Source organism: Diabrotica virgifera, chromosome 7 (assembly GCF_917563875.1).
Source record: "Diabrotica virgifera virgifera chromosome 7, PGI_DIABVI_V3a".
NCBI classification, from domain to species: domain Eukaryota; kingdom Metazoa; phylum Arthropoda; class Insecta; order Coleoptera; family Chrysomelidae; genus Diabrotica; species Diabrotica virgifera.
This window is the reverse complement of record NC_065449.1, coordinates 16580556-16604356: the sequence shown is the minus strand read 5'-3', so window position 1 is coordinate 16604356 and position 23801 is coordinate 16580556.

Below are 23801 nucleotides of genomic sequence, written 5' to 3'. Positions count from 1 at the left end.
TGCTATAATAGATCTCTAGCAAAAGCATGACTTTATTCGTAGAATTTGAAGTATTGGCTTATGATGTAGCCAATGCATTTACTTCGGTTCTAAAGTAAGTGCTGCAAACTTATTTATCATATACTTGGAAGGTGTTGCTATATTAGTCTGAAGTAAAAGCATTTGCTACGTTTTATTCATGAGACCCACTGTCCCTTTAGATCTAGAAGATAAAGCCAGGTTGGAAATTTCATTACCAGAGTTTGAAAGATTTTTGGGGTTTAGCCTCATTGGTAATATTCTTACAAGGTCGTCTACTACATTCAACGGAAACAGGTACAATTTTGATTAAAAATACATTATATTTAACATATTTTTACGAAGTTTGTATAAATATCAAGCAAGTTAATAATATGTATAAAAGTACATATTACTTAATAGTTGTTTATGATATAAGTGTTAAAAGTACACGTTTAAGGCACGCATGTGAAAGTTTGCAGAATGAGCGATAGCTAGTTCTGCAATTCACATGAGTGCCTTAAAAATGTACTGTTTAACACGCATATCATACAATATTTTTTCTACAAACGTAATTACAGGACAATACTTACAAAAACTTTTACTTGAACTTGACTGACATTCCATTTTTTTTTTTTGAGATTGCATTAAAATTGTCTATACGGTCAATAGGAACTGCAGTGCCTTAAAAATATTTTAAAGCACTAGTGCCTTAAAAATATTTTAAAGCACTAGTGCCTTAAAGTTGCATTTTTAACGCACGCATGGAGTGCTGAAAATTGCATTTTTAACACGATTGTAGAAAAAAAATAATAAGTAGACACCAAAAAAAAAACAAAAGCAATAAAAAATGCAGTCCAACTGTGTACAATCATCTATTTTTATATTCGAGAAAATTAAACTGAAGTTACAGCCCCACGTTTTGAATGATATAATAGATACTCATGATTGCACATTAGATGAAACAGATTATTTCCGGTACAGAAAAACAATCTAATTTAATAATATATATATCGAGAATATATTTCCGGAAGCAGTTTATGAGCTCTAAAAACTATATTTAATACTTTAATGTGTGGAAGACGTCTATCTATTCTTGTATTACGAGTGCGGAATGAAAAGTATCAAAAATTAACAAGGAAAATGAATTTCCTGTAGTGGGCTGTAGGTACACCATAAATCACAAAAATTGTTATAAAAAAAGTCATTTATTAAAAAAACCTTTCGTGATACATCACACGACGATTTCGGAATGAATATACCAAGGGTCCATATCTCTCGTTGTTCCTCATGAGGTGACTAAGATATTCGATTTTGGCTGTTTTTATCGTAATTAACTGTAGCTAATCCCGTAATCCCATATAAACACGATATTTAACTTAGACATGCCACAAGAAAACCGTTTCAGAACAAAAATGTACTAGTTACACTGAATGTACACTGAATATCTCCATATTTGTAATTTCACATAGTTCGCCACATTGAAATATACGAACAAATGTAGAATAAACGTCAGAAGAATATGAGCAATTCACAATTATTTTCATCAAAGCTAATCGAGCAAAAAATTACGTATGTCTTGTTTTATTCTGAATTTGTATCATTGGTTTATAAATGATTTTGATTAATATTGTAAAACATAAAAAATCGGCCAAAGCCTTTAACACAGAACTTTTAATCAAAAATCAAAAAAAAGAACCAAATTATAAGTAGCAATCATAAATAAAATCAAAGAAGATGCTCTATATCTGGGGTCACCAATTAACGGACCGCGGTCCGCATCCGGACCGTGAGCTAGTTTTGTGCGGACCGTCAATAAATTCAGAATATACCTAGTGTTTGCCAATTTTGATAATGTTTGGCCATGAAATTGTGTACTATGTTTGGCTCAACTTATGTGTGCGAAGCCGCTTTATCAAGAATTAACTTTATTAAAAATCGGTAGAGATCTCACTTAACAGATGAATATCTCAAATCCCTAATGAGTCTCAGTTGCACTAAACTCACTCCAAACTTCAGACAGGTTGTACATAAAAAAATGTCATTTTTCTCTCTGATAATTTAATTTTGTAAAGAGCTTTCCCCCTTATTGTTATACTTACTAATCATAAATTTTGAAATTAAGTTAGCTGTAATATAAAAATATCATGTGAATTTTTTATACTCATTTCCTTTCTACTATATGTTAAGAAGGAGCGTTGATTGAGGTATTGGACGGTATTGAATCCATATCAACATTTCAATCAACGGTAGGAGTACTTTTCAGATGTGCATTTAATTAAAATAATTTTCAGATTTAATAAGTTTGCAACAAACACCTTGCATTGAAACTAATGTAGAAAAGATAACATGTTAATTAGCATTTTGTATACTATAATTACTTATTTTAAATTCCTCAGTTTGCTTTCTACAAAATTGAAGATGTCTAAAAACTTCATTAGCATTCAAAATATAAATTCCTAATTTTTAAAATAATCTCAATAACAATTAACAATACTGCTGTTTTCAAAATATACTGATAATAACATCAAAACAATACACAATGAATTTATATTTTAATTATTGTACCAGAAAAACTTACAGAAAAGTATACAGTAACCAAAAAAACAATCAGATATTATTAGTTTTCCTTTCCATATTAGTCCATGTGTGAGGCCACTTTCGTATGAAAAATGTTTTTGACTCGATTTCTTTGCGAATTCCTGTTCAAAAATGTCATCTTTAAACAAATCGGAAGGGTGCCGGGTAAAACAATTTTTAAGCAAATTCATAGTTCCTTTTTTGCCTCGAAAAATGTATTTTTAGGTTTCTTGGGTAATTAGAAACAATAAAGGTCTCTTGTCATATTTCTGAAAAGTTGATAGTTTTCGAGTTATAAGCGATTTAAAATCTGAAAAATGCGAAAATATGCATTTGCGATGCTTGAAAACTCTTACTTTTAATAAAATGGCAGATCTTTTTTATTTAAGATGACCCAAAAATGCTAAATACATATTTTTGCGGGTGCGGGCAAAAAAGGTGATGTTTTGAATTTGTTAAAAAAATATATTAAACAATTTCTGCCCAAAAATTTCACCCGGCACCCTTCTGATTTGTTTATAGGGGATATTTTTTAACAAGAATCCACAAAGAAACCGAATCAGAACAGTCAGACACAGGCAGCATAAATCCGGACCCCGGAAGTGTCATAGGTTTTCGAAACGGACCCTCAGGGAAACTAACTGGTGACCCCTGCTCTATATGTCCACCACCAACATATGTACATAACGTAACTCTTGCGTCTATAACATTGTTTAGGACCCACAATGATGCTATTCTGGTTCTGTATTCTTTGTCGAAACAAACCTGGCTTGTGAGTTACGCTTTTCGTTTCTCTATATAAACATCTACAACGCGACGAATAATTCTGCAAAAGACGTCATAATGAATCGCAACATTGAGAAATTCTTTAACAAAATCTTCAATCTTCATCATCAGAAGCATCTCGATTGGAGTAAACCCATTCTCCGTTATTTGGCCATTTCTAAAATACAGCGCATTCGTAAAGTGCGGAGACGGTCTATTATCTCATGGCTTAATTATTTTCAGAATTAAATCTCTGACAGATCGATTTTTATTTTTAAATTATGATTTTTTGACGTATATCCCATAATAGTGACGTCAACGATTTGGTCGTGATGATGTCATCGATGATTTTCTTAAATGTTAATAGGGGTCGTGCCGTAGCTCAGTTGAAAGGTGATTCAATTCTCTATTTAGTAATATAAACATTAACATCATTATTTATACCGGGTGGCCAAAAAAATAATTTTTAAATTAAATTAATTGCCGCAAAAAAAGGATATATGTAATTTATTTAACTCAAAATACATTTGACTGCTGTCAGAAAAGAGAAAAAAAATGTTTATTTGACAAATAAACATTGCTTTTCGCTTAAATTAAATGTTCAAACTGTCAAGAGTTGTGGGTGTTTAGGAATGTGGTTGTTTGATATTTAATTTAAGCGAAAAGCAATGTTTATTTGTCAAATAAACATTTTTTTCTCTTTTCTGACAGCAGTAAAATGTATTTTGAGTTAAATAAATTACATTATTATTTTTTTTGCGGTAATTAATTTAATTCAAAAATTATATTATAAGTTATACATTATTATATGTTACATGTTTATATTAATGAATAGAGAATTAAATCACATTTCAAATGAGCTACCACACGACCCCTATTCCCATTTAAAAAAATCATCGATGCCGTCATCACGCCCAAATCGACGACGTCACTATTATGTACTATACGTCAAAAAATCATAATTTAAAAAAATCGACCTGTCAGAGTTCTAACTCTGAAAATAATTAAGTCATGAGATAATAGACCGTTTCCACACTTTACGAATGCACTGTATATTTCGAGCACAGATCGTTTTTGTTCATCCGTGAAAACCACTTTTTGTGATAATTTTGTATACTAAAACTTGAAAAGTCAAAGTTGAAGTAAACTGACAAGTAATTATATCTGAACATGGTCTTCTTCTTCTTTTAGTTTCTTGGTCTCCGCCTCTTAGGCACTTAGCTAGTTCCCTTATTTAGACTCTAATTGGAAGGGAATTCTCTTTTTAAAGGGTCTGGATTTTTTCATATTCCCTTCGTTAGATTCATTGTATTATAATTGTCAAATAACTATTTGAACATAGTCAAAGTTGACATAAACTGATAAGTATATCTGAATTAATGATAGACATATTTTTGGATAATAATTTTAGATCACTGAATATAAATATATACATACATACAAAAGGTCCAAACGCGATATATACTGAGGGAAACTAGTCATCTCACCCTTGTAAAGCCCTCACATGTCACTGCCACATTCCTCCTCTATCGTCGTATTAGTTTTCAAGTCGTTCGTTACAAAAATCTGTTCTTTATTAAACGAAGACTATTTAGTTAAGGAATTTCCTAATGTAGCTATTGGTATGCGTGGCTTAAGCTTTTAATATGAAACTCTGTACAGAATGTTATGTAGAGGAAATGACTAGCGAGAATTCTAGGAAAACGGCAGTTCACTTATCTCTGAACGGAAAAGGAATTACCCCAGAACAGATATCTTCAATTCATAAGAACACAAGAACACGCTTTTCGGACGAATTAACAGGTTTTATTTCTATTTCGACATTCAAGAAACATTAAATTCGAAAGGATAGTCATGTTGTCGGTGAGTTTTTATAGATACATTAATGGTATCAAAATCAGAGGCGTGACAAAATAACTCCATTTCTTTGACAGTTTAAAAAATTTATAGGGACATGTTAGGTTAACCCTTTTTCAAGCCCAACGTTCAAATTTGTACGAAAACAGAATGTACAGGGGAGTGAATCAAAACGAAAAAACTCGCTGTGGTGTAGCATAGTGCCCCAAATGCTGAAAACGTGGTCTTGAGGTAAAAAAGTCCCTATCTAGGGATTTTCATGTTGAGGAGCAGACTTTCAAATCGCACTTTGTCCATATTTTCACATTATGACTTAGAGGTGGCGTTGTATTCGTCAAAACATCCTTTATTAAGTTACATACTCTTAAGCATTCTAAGCGTATTACCTACTATTTCACGTATATTTTTGGCTTCAAAAATCAAGTAGACAAACAAAACGCATTTTGTGCACTACCGAGAGACAAACAAATAGCACTATTTTGGACAAAATGCGATTCGTTTGTCATGCAATGCTTTTTTACCACGTAACGACTTTATTTTGCATTTTGTGTGACAGATATTTTAACAAAAACCATTTGTTTTTATACGTGGCTTGAGCATGAAACAGGAAGAGATGTGGTAGAAAACAGTTCCGTGTTGACTGACTTTCTAAAAAAGGCTGATTTAAGAAACGACAAGTTCGCAAGCTAGGCTCCCATTTTACTTTCAGAGTTTTGTACAGAAATATTGACTTTTCTAAAATGTTTTTAAGTTTACTTCAGTCAAAGTAACATAATACTCTCGGAATTGCCAATGAAGAAATTCGGAATTGCCCTGTTAAGAAAAAAAAAACTGGATAGCTTATCACAATTTTTAGTTAGTTTATCTGGCAAAGAATGGGCGTTAGATCCAGAGTTAACGTGGTTAGATCCAATTTTGAAAGATAGTACCGTGAAAATATAATTGAAAAAGACCAGACCTGCGATCAATGTGAAGATAAAGAAGAATGTTGCTGCCTTCTGGAGGATGACATCGACATCCATGTCATATGATTTCTTTACAAACACGCAGAAATGCATCTTTTGTTCATATTTCTATTTTTTTATCATTTAGGGACAATCAAACTACATTTTTTCCTTTAAAGACAATCAAATAGCGTTTTGTCCACCAAAAAAATTTTTTTTTTTTTGAAAAAACTGATAAAGTTTGTTTTTACTTATAAACAGGGCGAATTGGTAATAAAAAAGTATATTTTTTCATATTTTGTGTGCTTCTTTTAACATTATTAATAACGGAGTGGCAGTGTTTCTCATTTCCTGAAAAATGTAAAAAAATGGACAAAGTGCGATTTGAAAGTCTGCTCCTCGTTTACAGTTATTTTCTCATAATATCGTAGAGTCGTAATACGCAGGTATAAGAATCAGACCGGATGTTTTCTTATTCATAGCTCAGGGACAATTGAACCATGTACGACGTTATTTTGACTGGCAGTGAAAGTGAAAAAGAACGCGTATATCGAAAACGCTGTCAAACGTTTTGTAGTTTATTAACTACCTACTTCGCTGGAACTCAGATTCTTCTTTTTCAAGTTTGTATTAATATACGATATAAGCTGCAAAAACTAAATTTATGGTCATAAGCAAAAATAAAACTGGATTGGACCAAATGCTTATCAAGAATACATTATTGAAACGAGTAAAACATTTGACCTCTCTTAAAAAAATAGTAAACGAATAATAGTATCTTTCGTAGGAGATGAAATGTAGACTTTAGACATCTAGTTTGTAGGTGGCTGTCTTTAGCTCGCCTTCATAATAGACGGAGAGCTAGAGGCGAGAAATCATCGTCATAAGTAATATGGAGTTTGGTATGTGAAATGTGTCTATTGTATATTGATAACTATGACCCCTTTCAGGCTGACACCTCAGTGGATAGAGGAAGTAGCAATAAGGGATGAAAGGGGAAAGTTGATGCAGGCATTAAATGTTTTCACCTTCTATTTTGTTAAACCTCGATCGATTTGCATGAAAATTGGTGAGTAGTTAGAGCATAACTCAAGAAACAAAACTGATATGGTGCCAACGTGCGCTTTTACCCTGGGGGTGGATGCCACCCCTTCTCGGGGGTGAAAACTATTTTATTAAAAATAACCCCACTAATCGATAGAGGGACAAATTTTAAGCAAAATTTGTTACTTCTAATTATTAAAATAAATCAATACATTTTGAGTTATTAAAGATCAAAGATTTCAATTTTTCGTGACATAAATGCATGATGTAAAGCGGTTTTTCGTGAGTAATTCAAAAACTGTAAGTTTTATCAAAATAGTTATGATTACCAAAATTGAAGATAATAAAAAATAAAAGAGATTTATTATTCGAAAAACCTTTGAGAATTAATAAAAAATGAGTTATAGGTGATGGAATATATATTTTTTTCGGCTAGTACCCAAATCTAAGTATTCAAGCTCAAATAACGGGAAAACGGTGCATTTTATAAAATATATTTACTGAACACTTGTCAAAGTACTCAAGAATACCTATCAAGTGAGCTCCAGATGAAGTTTATAACATCAAAGCTAAGCAAGTGATGATGAAAATAAGAAAACCCTTTCGAGTTTTTAGGAAAAAGTGAAAATTAAAACATACGCTATTTATATATACATTTTGAAATTTGTTAACAGAATAATTTTTAAAGGAATTTCGGGAATAAAGTTAGGATTATAATTTATTATCAAGTTCGTTTTATTACAATTTAAATATAACAAGTTAAAAATGCGAGCATTATTATAACGAAAACTTTGTTTTTTATGTATTTAAATTCCTAATATGGAAAATTGCTATTATGAAAAGTTGTTTACAATTAAAAATTATGTTTAATGTGCAATTATATCCTACTATTTAAATATTGTGAGCTATAAAGGCACTTTACTGAGCGAATTTCTTGAGCGAAATTCACATTTTTTACACATCGACTAAAATCGATACAATTTTATATAATCTTATGTTTATAATTGCATCTTGGATTTTAGACCGTGCAGATCTTTTTATGAAGAATAATTTTTGTTTGTAAAATTAATAATAAAAGAGTTATAAATGAAAATGATGATTGGTAGGTATCTCTAATTTGAGAAAAAAATTAAATATTTTGTTTTTATTAGAAGAATGTAGATAATAGTTACATTATTATAATAATTATTAATTATTTAATTATAATAATAACAACTATTGGGTATATTAAAACACAGTTTTTAATTCCAAACAATTGTTCGTAGTAACAATAATTTACAACAGTGTGAAAAAAAGGTACTTTAATCTTGAGCGAAATTCATATTTTTTAAAATACCTCCTATAATATAGATAAAATTTGCTATCTGATGATTGAATCGTAGGTTTTAGATTAGACGATGCAGAACTTTTTATGAATTATAACTTTATTTCGTAAAATTAAAAATAAAAAAGTGTCTCGTAATATATGTGTCCAACTTAAGTAGACACACTGTATATTATACAATATAATATACATAATACATAAATCATTGGGTAGACAGCACCAAAAATTTGTAACCTGCCATTTAACATTACTTACATTAAAATTAATAAGTAATATTTATTTATTTGATATTTCAATTCTTTTACAGTTTATATGAAGTAATATATTTTTGAAATAATATGTCTGTTACTAAAATATTATTTTTTATATTATTTCGATATTTAATTGAATTTTTTCTATCGAATCGATATAAACTTAGTGGCGGTTCTAGCCAGGGGCAGGGGACAGCTGCCCCCCCCTTCAGTTTTTACAGTACTTTTGTACTATAATTTTCGTTAAAAAGGCACGTTATCTTGTTTATTCACCGGTTGTGTTCCCTTGCCACCCACTTTTTTTGGTCTAGAACCGCCCCTGTATAATATGAATATGTACAGAAACTGAGGGTGTCCAATAATGGGCAAATTTGACATAATATTCAAATACATTTTTGCTATATTTTATATAAATGTCTTAAAACAATTTTAAAAACTTATATAAATAATATATTAATTAAGCTCCAAATTTTTGGAGCCTAAACTTTGAAAAATGTTTGTAGCATAATGTTTAATGGTATCAACTTTTCCTGGAGCTCATTTGATACATATTTCTAAGTACTATGACAAATGTTCAGTAAATATATTTTATAAAATGCACCGTTTTCCCGTTATTTGAGCTTGAATACATAGATTTGGGTACTAGCCGAAAAAAAAAATATACATTCCATCACCTATAACTCACTTTTTATTAATTGTCAAAGGTTTTTCGAATAAGAAATCTCTTTTATTTTTTATGATCTTCAATTTTGGTAATCATAACTATTTTGATAAAACTTACAATTTTTGAATTATTTACGAAAAACCGCTTTACATCATGCATTTATTTCACGAAAAATTCAAATCTTTGATCTTTAATAACTCAAAAAGTATTGATTTATTTTAATAATTAGAGGTAATAAATTTTGCTTAAAATTTGTCCCTCTATCGATTAGTGGGGTTATTTTTAATAAAATAGTTTTCACCTCTGAGAAGGGGTGGCATCCACCCCCAGGGTAAAAGCGCACGTTGGCACCATATCAGTTTTATTTCTTGAGGTATGCTCTAACTACTCACCAATTTTCATGTAAATCGATGGAGGTTTAACAAAATAGGAGGTGAAAACCTTTAATGACTGCGTTAACTTTCCCCTTTCATCCCTTATTGCTACTCCCTGTAGCCACTGAGGTGTCAGCCTGAAAGGGGTCATAATTATCAACATGCAATAGACACATTTCACATGCCAAACTCCATATTACTTATGACGATGATTTCTCGCCTCTAGCTCTTAGACTATAATTTTGGATTATCAGCTCATAATCGACAAAAAACAGTATTATTATTTGTGTAGATGGACTTATAAATGTTAACTACACTTTATCATCATAATCATCAATTAGCCTATATTTGTCCGCTGCTGAACGTAGGCCTCCGTAAAACTTTCCACCTATTTTAGTCTTTAGCTCTTTTCACCGAATTTGTGGTGATGTGCTTTATATCATCCGTTCATCTAGTCGGTGGTCGTCTTCAGCTTCGATATGCCTCTTGTCTTGGTTGCCATTCCAAAATCTTTCTGGTTCATCTATCATCCGTCAATCCGTCAACATGTCCGATCCAAGCCCATTTAGCCATAGATATTCTTTCAACTATATCCGTAACTCCTGTTCTTCTTATTTCTAACTTTACAACTTTATCTCTGATGGTAATATCTAACATTGATCTTTCCATACCATGTTGTGTACCTTTTATTTTATTTATTGTTTCTTTTGTCTGAGTTAGTTACTCCGCACCCTATGTAAGAGCCGGTAAAACACATTGCTCATGCAAAAACTTGGTTACAGATTGGGTGGACTGCATAAAACGTAGTACCTGCTAATGCTTCAAGTATGTACTACATTTTTGAAGATTTTACTGCATTTTGGTTTGTAAGTGTTTTACTACACTTACAAAGCATTTTAGTGCTTTGTAAGTGTAGTAAAATCTTCAAAAATGTAGTACATACTTGAAGCATTAGCAGGTACTACGTTTTATGCATTCCACCCAATGTGCATAGAAATAAATTTATAATATATGGGAACGATTAGAAGTCTCTGTGCGTCTTTTTCCTAGATCCAACTAAAATATAAGGCCTAAGCATAGACCGTTTGTTCACCATGTCTCCAGATGCTTTAGATACTTTATCCCTTTTGTATCCTAATGGTCAGAGACGATGTTGTTAAAATTTACGAGGTAATCACAGTCATTAGCAAACGTTGGCACCCTGTTTACTCTTCCCTTCCCGGTAGTTACATTATAAGAGATATCCTGACTTTAATATTGAGCTAGGCCTTACGGCGACGCGACGGCGAATACAGTGTAGTGTGAAATTGTGTTTAATATCACCAACTGGCGCACAAACAGCCATTGAATTATAGAGCGTACATTATCCAGATTAGCCATTACGGTTTGGCATAAGGAGATGTGGTTTACGGTCGAGATCAGCGATGGTATCACCTGCATTCTGCTGCAAGCACTTGATTATGCCATAAACAAAATTTACATGGGCCTGGATGAATGCCAATAATTAACGGTTCATACGACAATAATGTCTAGTTAAATCCTAAGAGCCCTTACTGTTGGGAATTAGTTTTACGGAAAGTTTCTAATTTAGGGGCCATTTTAACTAACTTTGTATAGTACGTGGAATACAGGGTGGGCCAAAAGTGGGGAAACGCCTATTTATCTAAAAAATGGTTAAATTTATTTGTAAAAGGTATATTTATAAAATTACTAAAAAGGGCTACATCAGAACAAAACGTTTTCGGAATTACAATTCCATTATCAGTGTTTATGTCCTAAAGTAAGTATAACAGGTTAATTCGCATGCCTGAGCTACCAATATATTTAGTAAAACCCTTTAAATGTACCAAGATATTTAATAAAAACCCGTAATGTTGTTGCAATGATAGGATCTTTAAAAATTTCCTGGATTTAACTTCAGGCAACATAGAACTTTCCGCATGTGGGTTCCAATGTCCAGAGGATAGAACCTCTCTTGACGGACTTCAGATGGCAACTAGAAACTGTGGAGAGTTAAAGTTAATAGCTTTAAGTCAACACACATTACGTTTACACTAAGGAAGCGGACTAATCCACCTGTAACCTTTAACAACATTCCAGTGCCAATAAAAAGTTACTTCAAATACTTGGAGATTTACCTAGACAGCCGCATAACATGGCATAATCATATTTGGAACCAACGACTGCAACTGGCACTCATATACAGAAAGATACACTGGTTCATAAATCAAAACTCACGTCTAAGTCTAGGCAACAAACTGCTTATCTACATGTGTACGCTAAGATTCAACGCTTTGTGTGTGTTTGTGTTTTATTGGCACTGGTTTTCACAACCAACTGGCCAGTCAATTTCATAATGATTTTTTAGACTATATATTATCACTAACTCAGGGGAGTAATGTGTAGTGTGTGTGTGTGTGTGTGTGTGTGTGTGTGTGTGTTGAGTAAGTGTCTTGTTAATTTGCAAAGTCGACGTCATTGTCTTTGCAAAGAGACGCTAATTGTATCCGAACGTCTGCGGTCCCTCCGGTGGGTACCGATCCCACAAGGACAGAAACTATTTTCATTCATTAATTTATAATAAACGAAAAATTCCTGACCCTGGTGAGATTGGAACTCACGACCATTCGGACCTTTCGATCCAAAGGTAGGCGCTCTTACCACTGAGCCACAGAGGAGGTAATTCAACGCTTTCAATCCAAAGTTCTAAGGCAACTCTGCAAAGCTCTTTGGTACATTTCCAACAATACTACATACAGGGATCTCCAAGTCCAAACTGTCAAAGAAAAAATATTTCTCTATGCTCCAAGTACCACAATAGATTGCAGGATCACCCAAACATATTGGTCTCCAATCTCCTGACAAGCCTACAAAACAGAAGACTAATAAAAAGAGTAGACACTCTTGACCTCGGCACTAAAAACTAAACTAAAACACAATTTTAATACAATTTATCCAGATTTAGCCATACGGCTCACACTCCCTCTAAGGGGAAAATTGACTCATCCCAGATACCTACGGTATCAAAAGGATTGAGCTCTGGTGGGACTCTTTCCGTGTTATCGAGCCCTAGGTGACTTGGAATGCAGGTGTATCTCCCAGAAATTTTCGTACGCATCTGGCCGTCGCGAGTAGTACAGCTTTCTGCATGGTCTTATAAAGATGTTCATTCAGACCCAGCTTTTTTATGCTTTCGTGGAGGGTCTTCGGAATGACTCCAGTAGTAGAAATAATAATCGGTATCGTCTGGGTACTTTGCATTCTCCATTGCCTTCGTATTTGAATTTCTAGATCTCTGTATTTAGCGATCTTTTCAGTAAATTTACTACGTAGATTATTGTTGTTAGGTATCGCCACATCAATTAGTGTTGTTTGTCTTGTTAATTTATTAACTAGTACGAGATCTGGTCTATTATGTGCCACTGTTTGGTCTGTGAGCACAGTGCGGTCCCAGTATAGCTTGTAGTTGCCATCCTCAAGCATACTCTCAGGGACGTATTGATAATACGGGAGATGGTCTGTTTGGAGAAGTCCCAGCTTGATAGCTATCTCTTGATGAAGGATTTTTCCTACTGCATCATGCCGTGCCTTGTATTCAGTTGCAGCAAATGCCTGGCAGCCCCCTGTAAGATGTTGGATGGTTTCTTGGGCTTGACATCCATATCGGCATCTGTCGTTTTGAACCTGAGGGTCTTTGATGATATATTTCAGGTAATTTCTGGTTGGTATAACCTGATCCTGAATGGCCAGTAATGAACCCTCCGTTTCAGGGAACATCTTTCCTGATGTCAACCAGTAGTTCGACGCTATATTGTCGACATAATCTTGGCTGACCTCATTGGGATGTCGCCCGTGCAGAGGTTTACCCATCCAGGCGCGCACTTTTTCGTCCTTAGTAAGGTGGTTTATGCGCATTTCTGGTTCCCTCAGTTTGATCGGTGGTGTGTCATCTACTGCGCAGATAGCGCGATGTAGAGTAGATGTCTCAGCCTGCATCTGAAAATAAGTTCTTAAATTAGCAATTTGTTTATCTAATTGCTCACCTATATCCATAAGTCCTCTTCCTCCTAGATTCCGTGGTAATGTTGTTCTTTCTACTGCACTTTTAGGATGGTGTTTTTGTGCCTTTGTGAGGTGTGTTCGTACTTTTCGCTGAAGAGCTTCTATATCTGTTTTTGTCCATTTAACAATACCAAATGAGTAGCTAATTTATTATTATTATTATTATTATACTCTGTTAGATATTCACCAATGGGTGAATACTGACTGTGTCACTCTCATAACACTCACATGTCTGTATTTTTTATTGTTTTGCAAAAAATTGATCGCAACAAAATGGATGTCAAAATAATAAACTTTCCTTCAAAAAGAATCCACAGAAATATATTGAAAAATGGATTTCCCAATATTCTAAATAGTTAAAAGATTACAAAACACTCTTATCTGTCCTGGTTTCCTTTCTTTTGTTCTGATTTCGTTCCATTTATCATTTGTCACACTAATGTATTATTCTGCATGCTGTATGTAATCATCGAGGTAATCTGATCCCCACGATCTTTGCTTTTATCAAAACAAATCAAGTGGAACTGCACCACGTTATTAATATTAGAAAGAAAGCGGCGATAGTGCGTGTCCTTGTCTGCAATTTGTAGTGCGTGAGAGCCACCCGCAGTTTTTGATAGAGCCCCTCGTTCTTTCCTGTGGACATAATGATTGCTTACTTGTTTAATCGATCCCAACCGACCCGGTATATTACTTGCAAGACTCCTAGTGGGATACAGATTCGGACTATAAACCAACAACGCAACAACCTATCATTACAAAGTTTGGTAACGTATTTTCCTTTCATCCTTGTCCTAAATATTTCATAAAGATATAACACAAATCAACATCATCTAGTATAAAATGATTCTTTAAAGATATTATTGGGCTATTTTGCTTATTGTTTTTATTAATATCAGCTTAAAGTAATAAAGCAAATCTGGATAGTTTCAGGGAGTTCGCTGTATACCATGTAGTTAAATAACTCTTGACATCGAAATAAAAAACTTCTGTTGCAATTACAATATGGGTTACAACAGTTGTTACAACGAATGTTTTCTGGACTTAACAGTTCATTTTCAGCCTAAGTTTGAGCTTGTGCTTTCTTAATGATACATCCCCAGATTATTTAAGACATTTTTACACCTCAGTCACCCCCCATTGTGATCCCTTACACACTTACCCACACAAATTCCAACAGCTACCAATAAGTTAAATGAATTCGATAATTTTAAATCAACAAAATTGCTTTTTTAAATCTTAGATCTCTTGATAATAAGATTTGGTTACTAAATTTAGTTATCGAATAGGAAACTTTTGTTTAATGTGGTTTGCCTAACTGCACTTACAGTATACGTGAATACATTTTTATTTATAACAACTAGCTTAATGAATTTTAAATGATAATTTTCACAATGGAGTGTGTTAGTTTAAACTTAGTCTTAAATATGACAGGTTAATTTTTAACTTCCTGTGGAACTGTCATTTCTGTCTTGTCATCGTTCAGAGGTCCTATCCATCTCATTGTCACTTGCCGTCATACTTTCAACATGCAAACAAGTCAAATCCACAGCTCAGATGTTACCTAGGGCAGATCAGCTAAATATTTTAAACATCCATATTTAATGTAGCTTTTTAAACCAATGTTTCCTTGACGGACTTCTTTTACTGGGCTTTGACCCACATATTTTTGTTAAATACTATCTTGGTGGTTAGCATGTACGTTGCACGTGAGTATAACTGATAATTTTTTTAACCGTAGTCAAAATTTCAATATCTTTGTATTATTTTATCAGGTTATATTCATTTTAGGTAAGCACTGATGATGACTGGTAAACCAGTAGAAAACTAGTTATGCGATTTTGATGTGGCCCTTTTGGGGGTTTTTAAATATACCTTTTATACATGATTTTACTGTTTTTTTTTTGTATTACATGTTATACAGCCAACCACAGGAAAACTTTTTCCTTGTGAATTTTTAATTTTAATGTAAAATTGCATTAAGGTGCCACGAGAAAATAACTTCAGAGCAATATAAAGTATATTTTGGATTAATAGTCCGTTCTTTAACGGTAAAATATTGCAAAACCTCTAAATTTTAAAGAACCGCTTGGATTGCCATGAAATTTGGCATACACATAGCTAACAAGTCAAAGAAAAAAAGTGATATTGTGCCGATATATGCTTTTGCCCTGGGGGTGGTTTTCACCCCCTCTTGGGGGTGGAAAAATATTCGTCCAAGAAAGTCAGGAAATGGATAAACTGGCTAATTTTAAGTAACTTTTGTTCTATAGAGTTTTTTCACTAAGTCAATACTTTTCGAGTTATTTGGCAGTGAATATGTTCTTTTTTCAACAAAATAACCACGCTTTTAGACGGTTTTTCGCAAATAACTCAAATAGTAAGTATTTTGTCGAAAAAACATTCTCAGCAGAACTATAGCCTGTAAAAAATTTTAAAAAATGGTGTATATATCACGTCTCTACACCTAGTAGAAGCACAGTTATAGCTAATGAAATATAGGTTCATATTCGTCAAATTCCAAATGGAATATTTTAACGTGAAATAACCAAAAATGAAGCACATTTCGGGGAAAACTCATTACAACTTATTTAAAGACTTTAAAAAAGCTTCATTTTTGTTTTATAAAAAAAATTTCTAGCATCAAAATTAAACAAGTTACGCTCAAAATAAAGTTAGTCCCTTTTGGTTTTGGTAAAAAAATCGAGAAAATCACCCCCTAATTAGTATCTTAAATGAACTTAATCGTTACGACTGCACAAGTTTCTTGACTCGTGTATATATTGTTTATATGATCTGTAAGTTTCATCGGTTCAAAGTCCTTAATATTGAAAGGGCTGTAGTTAAAAGGGGTTGAACGAGTCACTGATCACGAATGTATGCAAATTTAGAAACACCAAATCTTAGTCAATTTTTGTCTAACAGAAAAACTCAAAAACCCATGATATTCAGAAAAGCAAATCTGACTTGTTTTGTTTTTGGAGATTTTTGGTATCTCTAACAATTTTTAAGTTATTTTGAAAAAAGCATATTTTTCAAAATTTAAACTTTTAAAAATTTTACTTTGAAACCAAATTTTTTCAAAAATAAGCACTTTGAATCGATGAAACTTACAGATCATATAAACACAACATAAGTAAAATAACTTGTGGAGCGGTAAGGATTAATTTCATTTAAGTTGCTAATTAGGGGGTGGTCTTCCCGATTTTTTTTGCAAAAACAAAAGGGACCAAGTTTATTTTTAGCGTAACTTGCTTAAATTTACTGCTAGAAACTTTTTGTAAAACAGAAATAAAGCTTTTTTAAATACTTTTAAAAAGTTATAATAGGTTTTCCCCAAAAAGTGCTTAATTTTTTGGATATTTCACGTCGAAATATTCTATTTGAAATTTGGTGAATATGAATCTATTTTTCATTGGCTATAACTCTGGTTCTACGAGATCCAGAGACCTAACGTACACACCATTTTTTTTTTACTTTTTTATAGGTTATATTTTTACTAAAAACATTTTTTTCGACAAAATACTTACTTTTGAGTTATTTGCGAAAAACCGTCTAAAAATGTGGTTATTTTGTTGAAAAATGAACATATTCACTCGCAAATAACTCGAAAAGTGTTGACTTGGCGAAAAAGCTCTATAGAACAAAAGTTACTTAAAATTAGTCAGTTTACCCATTTCCGGACTTATTTTGGACATATATTTTTTCACCCCAAAGAGCGGGTGAAACTCACCCCCAGGGCAAAAGCACATATCGGCACAATATCACTTTTTTTCTTTGATATGTAAGCTAGACGTATGCCAAATTTCATGTCAATCCAAGCGGTTCTTTTAAATTTAGAGCAAAAACCGTGAAAGAATGGACTATAAAACAGTAGTCAACTTATCCATAAGCTGAATAATACGGTCCTGAAACCGACTATACGTCTACATACAATTATTAAAAGCAACCCTAGGGCCTCGCTACTCGCTCATACATTTCGGTAGTGTGTGCGAAAAAAAACTGGAATTTCTTTCCTTCCAACAGTTTTATTGCATCTTTCTCCACTCGCGTACGATACGGCGGGAAGAAAACGCTTTTTTCTGCTCTGTTAATCTCAACTTGGAAACCGATCGCTATCGTACGACGTGGCAGCGAAAAATCTTTTTTACTTTGTGTCCCGAATGGAGAGATTTACAATGCTAAAAAAAATAAATCAGATCATCTCGTTGCTCGGCGGAAGAGTTTAGAGAGGAGACAAAGATTTTTTGAATACGACTAAGAAAGATGTATGCAGCGTCGTCAAGAGGGAAATCGATGCATAATGTATAGGAGCATATAGATAGAAAAAGATAAACAGTTTACGTATAAAAGATATTTTGGTGTTGGTTACATACATTTTCTGCCACGAAGTTCCTGTATATTAACTATATGGGAAACTTTGTGGGAACAATATGAAAATTATGAAACAGCATATTAGTAAGTATGTCACTAACTTCATCCCAATATCAGACAAAGTCATTTTAATACAGCTGAATGCCAAACCTGCAAATATAAAAAATATAGTCTAAGTTTATGTTCCCGTTGCTAACGCAGATAAGCCAAAAATTCTACCATGAAATATAAGAAGCACTAAAAATGACAAAGAGACACGAAACAATAATAATTATAGGAGACTTAAATGCTTAAGTTGGACATAAGATAACGCAAAACATCACCCGAAACTTTGGCTTGAGACAGAGAAATCAAAGAGGTAAGACTCTAATCGAATTCTGCCAAGAAAATGACTTCGTCATTAAAAATACCTGGATTCAACTTCCAGAAAAGAGTCCAGAAAAGTGTACATCTGGAAATTTCATCAACAAGTACAAGGTAGCATAGTATGGAATCAAATAGATTACATATATTGGCGTAACAAAATCCGTCGGGGCCCCCCCGCAGAATTGGAAATGGGGCCCTCTTTAAAAAATTACTAAATGGGACATGTGTAACAAAAACTTATATGTGTTACAGCCCAGTAAACCAACGTGAAACGGCGATACCGTATAATTTTCAGTATCACCACCGAAGTGGTCAAGTCAATACTTTTTGAGTTATTTACGAGTGAAAATGTTTATTGTTCAACAAAAAAAACCACGTTTTAAGGCCGTTTTCCGCAAACTCAAAAAGAAAGTATTTGATCGAAAAAAATATTCTTAGCAAAAATATAGCTTATATAAAATGAAAGTATATCGACTCACTAAAAGCAAAGTTGTAGCTCTTGAAAAATTGTTCTTATTGGTCAAATTCCAAATCAAATATATCAACATGAAAAAACAAAAGAATGAAACACTTTTCGAAGAAAACTTATTAAAACCTTTGTAAAGTGTTTAAAAAAGTGTTAATATTATTTTTTATAAAAATTGGGGAGCGAGTGAGGGGGGGGCGGAAAGCATGAACTTTTTTAGATTACTTCACACTTTACCGCGTTCAACTCAACCTTTACTACCGTTCAGCACAAAGCTAAAAACAGTAGAACTGCAAATATTTAAATTTATATATATTTTTTAAACGTTGCGTTCCAGAGGAAGGATTTGGCCCCATGGCCCCCTCTCGGAATCCGCCCTTGCTAATACTTTTTAAGTTATTTTTAAAAAAGGGCATTTTTCCAAAATAAAAAAAATTTTTTTATATATAGATCATATAGGAAAAGATTTTCTGGGTTTTTTTAGCAAGAAAAGTGCTTTAAAAAAGTGTTTTAAGTGCTTCATTTTTTGGTTATTTCACGTTGAAATATTCGATTTGGAATTGGACGAATTTTTGGACGAAGAACAATTTTTCATGAGCTACAACATTGATTTTACTGTGTCGATAGACTTCATGTATACACCATTTTTTTGTTTTTTTATAAGCTACATTTTTGCTAAAAATATTTTTCGATTCGATAAAATACTTATTTTTTGAGTTATTTGCGATAAACCACAACATTTTCACTAGCAAATAACTTACAAAAAGTATTAACTTACATAAAGAAACTTTATAGAACAAAAGTTGCTTATAATGATTAGTCAATTTATCCATTTCCGGACTAATTTTAAAGTTATGTTTTTCACCCCCGATAAGGAGTGACTTTCACCCCGCAAGTAAAAGCAACCAACGACACAAATCCAACTTTGAAGGGATAAGTAGAGGAGGATAAGGATAAGTAGAACCTAAATCTAAATTGTCAAGCAAATACGTCGTGAGGCCGTTGATAATTACACTCCAAAACGGTCTTTTTCTGGGCTATTAGTATATTCATGCACTGGTTATGACAACTTACATTTTTCGTTTGTATTGGTATAGAATAAAATAGAACGAAAATTAATCAACGATTACATTAAGTATTACATAGTATTATTCTATGAGATGCACAACTACAAGTTTAAATACATATCTATCTGATGGGCAACTTCATTTTCAATACTGCATTGCTTAAAAAACGTTGCGTATGTATGCGTAAAATAATATACCAATAACACATTTTTACATAAATATTAGACGACAAGATGGGGCCCCTGACATATTGGGGCCCCCCGCAAACTTCATGCTGCGCGGGCCTCTGTTACGCCCCTACATCTTAATAATCCACCGATTTCGAAAGAATATTAAAGATATAAAAACTTCCCAACGCTGATATAAACACAATCATAATTTGTTCTGCTCCTAAATACAAATCAAATTAAAGAAATTAACAAAGCCAAGCTTTATTATAATTATTTTACTAAGCTTAGCTGGCTCGTTAGTACCGAAAATATGTCGACCATATTATTCTCAATATTATATTAAAAATAATACAGCACCTGGACCAGATTAAATCCCTAGTGCTGAGCTACTTAAACTTTTGGAGGAGAAAAACATCACCTACCTAACCACTTTCTTAAACAAAATTTACATCGAAGGAAAAATGCCAGATAATTAGTTGGAGTCACTGTTTACAGCATTACCAAAAAAAGCAGGCCTAGCAAATGCAGTGACTTTTAACTAATAACTTTGATGAGCCACACACTTAACATGCCTCTAAGATTTATTTACAAAACCGAGTATTTCTTCTGTGTGAAATTAGAATGGGTTATAAGCAATTGAGATTTAGAAATTTTTTAGAGAACTACACTGCGCGTCATAGAAAACGGGCACCCTAAAAAATGGGAAATTTTTGATGTCGCGTATCTCCTTAACCTGTTGTCTGATTTAAGTGATTTTTTGAATATATTATAGCCTTATTCTTTGTCAATATCCCTGTAATAATATTTTTGCTAAACAGGTAAATTTTTATTGTATACCGGGTGTACGAATCAAACTGTGTTTTTTTCTCAAAGTTCGCAACACCCTTTGGAATATTCTAGCCTTTAGAAAATACTGAAATTAAATCTAGACTATAGCCTCAGGTTTTCTGAACATTCTGTTTTCTGATTCATTCTCTTATGTTGGATAATACAAAAGTTATGTACTTTAACAACTAGTCATGTTCTTCATCAGTATAGGTTGTTTGTAAATAAGTGCGACAAACTTTAAGGGGCAATTCTGCATGAAAAAATAATGACCGTTTGCTTTATAAACTTATGTCCGCAAATGCTTCATTTACGAGATACGGGATGTTGATTTTTTTTAAACTGACGATTTATTTTATTGCCCTAAAACCGGTTGAGATATGCAAATAAAATTTGGTAGGTTTTAAGAAATAGTTATTGCGAATTTTTTGACTTGCAATCAAGAATTTTATATTCACTATTGGCGTGCATACGGGTAATATGACAGACCATATTACCCGTATGCACGCCAATGGTGAATATAAAATTCTTAATTGTATGTCAAAAAATGTGCAATAACTACGTCTTAAAACCCACCAAATTTCATTTGCATATCTCAACCGGTTTTAAAGCAGTAAATAAATCGTCAGTTTGTAAGAAAAAATTCAACATCCCGTATCTCGCAAACGAAGCATTTGCGGACATACGATTATAAAGCAAACTGTCAATATTTTTTAATGCAGAATTACCCCTTAAAGTTTGTCGCACTTGTTTAGAAACACCCTGTACTGAAAAAGAACATGGCTAATTGCTAAAGTACCTTACTTTTGTATTATCGAACATAGGCGAATGAATCAAAAAACAGAATGTTGAGAAAACCTGAGGCTATAGTTGGGTTTTAATTTCAGTATTTTATAAATGCTGGGATATTCCACAGGGTGTTGCGAACTTTGAGAAAAAAACCCAGTTTGAATCGTACACCCGGTATACAATGAAAATTTACCTGTTTAGCAAAAATATTATTACAGTGATATTGGCAAAGAATAAGATATTCAAAAAATCACTTAAATCGGACAACAGGTTTAGGAGATACGCAACCTCAAAAATTACCCATTTTTTAGGGTGCCCGTTTTCTATGACGCGCAGTTTATTAGAGTTCTCTTGCAAAAAGACTTATAATTTCCGAAAGAACCTTTATGATTGTTTTATCGACTTCAAGAATGGCAGTTGGAAAGATGAATATAGATCAAGTTCTGCTTTCTCTTAATGGAGAGGAGATAGGACGTGTAAACCATTTTGAACACCTTGGCAACTGGTTAAATGAAAATTGTGACTCTGATGAGGAAATAATAACCACGATCAAAATATCACGTAAGGCTTTTATGACCTGCAAACCAGTTTTATGTACCAATCATGTCGATGTACTATTATGCCCTATATTTTCTCTCAGTTATGAGATTGATCAGCATCTTATCAATTCAATTAATTAATTAATTATTTTAATTGCTACTCATGGAAACAAAACCAAAATTTAATAAAACTTTTCAATAAAATATATTCTTAGAGCTAATTGATTTTAATGTATCACCTGTAGTTTGTGGCTTCTAGTATTTCTCGTTGCTCACTTCATCCAGGACAAAACAAGGAAAATAAATATGCTAACAATCATATAAATTTTATACTTACTTTACTTAATCAGTAGACCCATTTGTACCTTTCGGTGTTGGGCCATTTATAATACAATTCATTAAATTACAATATTTTACAATCTTCTGAATTGTCCTAGCTCTTAACGAACTTTCTCCATTCCTTCCTATTGGATGCTATCTGTGTTGCTTCCTGCCAAGTCTTACCCTTATCTGCAGTATCTGCGAAATGACACTGTTCCATTCTTTAATGGGTCTCCTCTTCTATCCTTACCTATTGGTTTGGCGTCCCACACTCTTTTCACTTGTCTATTATTGTCCATCCGGGTTAGATGTCCGAACCATGCCAATTTTTTCTCCTTGATTGAGTCGAGTATCGGTTTGATTTTGAGTCTTTCTCTTATTTCTTCATTTCTGATTCTATCAGTTCTTTTTACTCCGATCGTTCTTCTGAGGTATTTCATCTCTGCTGCCTGTATTCTGCTCTGATGTCTTTTGTTTAATATCCAATTTTCTGCTCCATATGTCACCGTAGGTCTATATATTGTTTTGTATATTGTCATCTTGGTCTTTGTTGATATTTCTTTGTTATTAAGGAATCCTCTATTTAGTGCTTGGAATAGTTTTCCTGTGTTTTCCATTCTGTTGTTAAGATCGTCCTCTATGTCTCCTTTGTTGTTGATTACTGTTCCTAAGTATTTGTATGAATTTGTCTGTATTATTTGATGTTGGTCTATCATTACTTCTATTTGATCTTCCGTCCCTTATTTCCTTGATATTTTCATTATCTGAGTCTTCTCTTTGTTTACGTTTAAGTTGTATTTGCTTGCTTCTAGGTTCCATTTATCTAAGTTGTATTTCAGTTTTTCTGCTGTTTCCGCAATTAATACTATGTCGTCTGCAAATATACACATCTCAGCGTTTATCATTTGCATTCTGTTCCAACCGATGCAGTATTTCTTGAAAGTTTTCTTACATTCTTTCACTATCTCATCTATTACATTTATGAATAGCACTGGACTGAGACTTCCCCCTTGTCTAACTCC